A 4462-nucleotide genomic window follows, 5' to 3' on the forward strand; every position below is an offset into this window, starting at 1 on the left:
CTGGCTGCTCTGAGAGCATCTAGATGTTGTTTGCTGGGGACTTGTTTGTAGTTCATGAGGGTTCTCTTCTTAGTTACAGTAACTGACTCCATTTCAGTCCAATAAGCCTCAAACCAGTCAGCATTCCTCCCATCTCTTTTCCCATACACAGTGAGTGCAGAGTTATAGATGGTGGTGTGCAGATGATTCCACTTTGACACCGCACTGAGACCTTGAGCATTGTTGTCTGAAAGAGCCTGATCGAGGATGTTGAGGAACTCCTGGGTCCTTTCTGGATCAGTGGTTCGGCAAGTGTTGATCAGAAGACGACCTTTCTTCATGGATGGATGAAGCTTCCTTGTCTGAAGCCTGACCTTGTTACACACCAGGGAGTGATCAGTGTCACAGTCAGCACTGTGATAGCTGCGAGTGATGAGGACACTGCTGAGGGTGGTATGTCTGGTGATGATAAGGTCTAGCTGGTGCCAATGGCATGATCTCGGATGTCTCCAGGACACCTTGTCGCACAGCTTGACCTGGAAGTAGTTGTTCATCACACAGAATCCATGGTGACAGCATAGCTCCTGCAACCTCTGTCCATTTTCGTTCATCTTGCCAATCCCCTGGTGCTCTATGCACATTGGCAAAGCTGTGTAGTCAGTATCCAAGCTTGTGTTGAAGTCTCCTAGAAGGTACAGTTCCTCAGTGCTGGGAATTCTTCTGATGGCAGTGTCAAGTGTCACATAGAATTGATCCTTGACATCTGGGGTGGAGGTGAATGTCGGGACATAGATGCACATGAGATTAACTGGGCCCATGCTTATTGACAAGTGAAGAGTAAGAAGTCTCTCTGAGCCTACTGTGAGTGGTTCACTCATCTCAAGTGGCGTGTATTTTACTGTGAAACCCACTCCATGCTCACGAGTTGCCTCTTGGGCTTTCCCCTGCCAGAAGAAGGTGTAGTGTTTCTCTTTGAGGGATCCACTTTGAACGAGTCTAGTTTCTTGCAGCACAGCAATGTCCACATTGAGCCTTGTGAGTTCCTCGTCGATCACAACTGTCTTGTGTGTGTCATCAACCTGCAGAAGGTTGTCGGTAAGGCCAGGACACATGGTCCTTAGATTCCAGCTTGTGATGCGAAGGACTGGTGTCTTCTTTGTTGAATTTGTTTTTCTTGGTGCATAGATTATCAATCCGTCTGTTCAGAGATGACTCTCCAAGCTCCAAGCACCCATTGAAGCAAGCAGGTCGTGGCTTCACAGCACCTAACTGACTGGGGGCTGCCCAGCTTGGAGTGAATGGTAGCTATCCAATGAGACACTAAGAGCTCTCTCACTGTCCGAAGTAACCCCTGGCGCTCATACTCTACACCAATTGAATGAGAGCTTATAATCAGTAACTGTTTATTCCCGGGTTGTGCCAATGTTTAACCACGAAGCTGGAGTGTCCTCTCCAGGGCACAGGCCTGGGCAAATAGTATGGAGACCCTGAGCATCAGGACCCCCTCTCAGCATTGCTCGTATTGTCCAAAGGAAAGGAAAAACCAGTACTTTTTGGTACCAGCTCTGCTGTAGGAGTTGCTGGAAAACTGCCTGATAAGTAACAGGTAACCGCCTCCAGGACTCCACTCCGGATTTACTGTCCAGGTTTACTCCCTCAGCCTTCTGATTTATTTATTTAGAGATACAGTACTGAAACAGGCCCTTCCAGCCCACCGAGTCGGTATCGACCATCAACCACCCATTTATACTAATCCTACATTAATCCCATATTCCTACCACATCCCCTCAATTCCCCTCCCACCTACCTACACTAGGGGCAATTTACAATGGCCAATTTACCAATCTACTGCAGGTCTTTGGCTGTGGGAGGAAACCGGAGCACCCGGCAGAAACCCACGCTGTCACAGGGAGAACTTGTAAACTCTGCACAGGCAGTACACAGAAACAAACGTGGGTCACTGGAGGTGTGAGGCTGCGGTGCTAACCACTGCGCCACTGTGTCTTCTCGAGACACCCATTGAGAAGTGAGACTTTTTGCCCAGAGATGGGGCTCTGTTTCTTGGCATCAGGATGGAACCACACACCAGTGGGTCTGTATGACATGCACAAGGATATCACACACTGCCCCATCTCTGGTACAGATCAGAGTCAGACACTGAACAGATTGCAACCCACAAGGACATCACAACCTTCCCGCTCTCTGGGACAGGTCAGTGTGATACACCAAGCAAACAGCACCCCACAGGGACATCATAAATGCCACATCCCTGTGACAGATCAAGGTCAGACACTGCAAATATTGCAACCACAGGAACATCACAAATTGCCCCATCCCTCGGACAGCTCGGGGTCTGACATTGAACATATTGCAACAACAAGGACATTACTGTATAACTCCCTCCATTCTGAAAAACAAGCATTCACCCTACTTTTTACCCTGCAGCCAATTTTGGATCCACACTGCCACTGCCCCTTTAATCCCATCTGCTTGAATTTTGTTAACAAGTCATAGAGAGATGCAAAACTGAAACAGGCCCTACGGCCCATTGAGTCTGTGCTGACCAACCATAATCCCATATTCCCTACCACATCCCCACCATTCTCTTACCTACACTCGGAGCAATTTATAACAACCAATTTACCTATCAACCTGCAGTCTTTGCTTGTGGGAGGAAACAGGAGCACCCAGCAGAAACACACACAGTCACAGGGAGAACTTGCAAACTCTGCACAGGCAGTACCCAGAACTGAACCTGGGTTGCGAGAGCTGTGAGGTTGCAGTGCCAACCACTGTGCCATTGTGCTGCCCCAAGTCTAGTTTATGGTACCTTTTCAAACACAATTTTGATGTCCAGACACGTACCATTAACCTCACCACCCTCGTCAACTCTCTCTGAAACTTCATCAAAGAAATTAATTCAGTAATTATTTCAGACACAATCTTCTGTTAACCAATCTGTACTGGCTGTCATTTATTAACCCATGTTCTACCAAGTGACAGTTAATTTCCTCCTGGATAATTGTCTCTAAAAGTTTCCCCACCACCGACATTAGACTAATTGGTCTGTAGTTCCTGGGTTTATCTCTCTTTTTAAACAGGACTGTAATATTCACAACCCTTGCAGACTTATCTTTTAATTCTGGAAAGTCTATTGCAGACAATCACTTTGGGCATGACTTTAACCAATTAAAGCAACAGGATACTTGATTAATAAGTCCAGAACTTTTATTGAGAGTAAAATAGTACTTAATAATTGAAAGTAAAATTATACTTAACAAACTTGGGGAATATAACTTTACAGCTCTGGGGACTGGTCGAGCTTGGTCTCAGAGTGTCACGGTCCTCTTTGTCCAGTCTAGATCCCTCATCAGGTGGAGAACTTGGTCGATGATCTGAGCCTTTACCCCTGAGATCGTCCAGTGTTCCTGCACACTGAAACCTTACAAGATCCCTACTTTTAACCCCTGGATGGCCATCACACCACCATGTAAAATAATAATTGGTCCTAGCTGTTGCTAGGTACATTTAATTTGTTCTTAATAATGTCTTCCACTAAAAGCCACCTGTCCTCAGAATCTCAGACATGAGTACAATGGAGTGGTTTCACACTGTCTCCCCATCTGATCTGAAACAAGTTTCCTAAACATTAAATCTAGACTCTTGAAGGTCACAATGTGACATACCATGGGTTTTATCAGGGGTCCGAGAAAGGTCCATTGTTTGAATAAATTTCGCTGAAACTGCCCTTTCCCACAAAGACACAGAAACTCACAGTAATTAGATTGAACAAACTTTAAATGAAAACCCATTCTCTCTAAAATGTTTATTGATTCATTAATTATAACTCAATCAAGGTTCATTACTTTTACAATAATCTGTTTCAGGATGGGTAGCTACTCATTAATTATACAGGATATGAACGTTAGTATTGAACACAAAATGGTTCCTTTGGTCATGTGTTAATTATAAAATGGCTTTCTTAACCTTGTGAGTTATGACAATGGATACATTATAAAAATGGTCAAGTTAAACTAAGATCGAACTACCCAAGCTTACCTCTATCCTCCAGTCCTCTGGCATCATTCCCATATTCAAGGAGGATTGAAAGATTGTGGTTCGAGTCTCCGCTATTTCCACCCTTACTTCCCTCAGCAACCCAGGATGCAGCCCGTCCAGACCGCATGACTTTTCAACTGTGAGCACTGCTAACCTTGTAATTGTCTCCTCTTTATCTATTTTCATCTCCTCCAAATTCTCCACTTCCTCCTCCTTTCCTGTGACATTTGCAGCACCCGCTTGTTTTGTGATGACAGATGAAATGTACTTAATTAGTACCTCAGCCACACCCTCTGCCTCCACAGGATCTACTAATTGACCCACCCTTTCATTGACTGTCCATATGTTGGTAAAAGACTTCAGTGTTCCCAGTTATGTGACCCGCTATTCTTTTCTCATTCATCTTGCTGATCTCATTTCCTTT

Source organism: Heterodontus francisci, chromosome 28 (genome assembly GCF_036365525.1).
Source record: "Heterodontus francisci isolate sHetFra1 chromosome 28, sHetFra1.hap1, whole genome shotgun sequence".
Lineage (NCBI taxonomy): Eukaryota > Metazoa > Chordata > Chondrichthyes > Heterodontiformes > Heterodontidae > Heterodontus > Heterodontus francisci.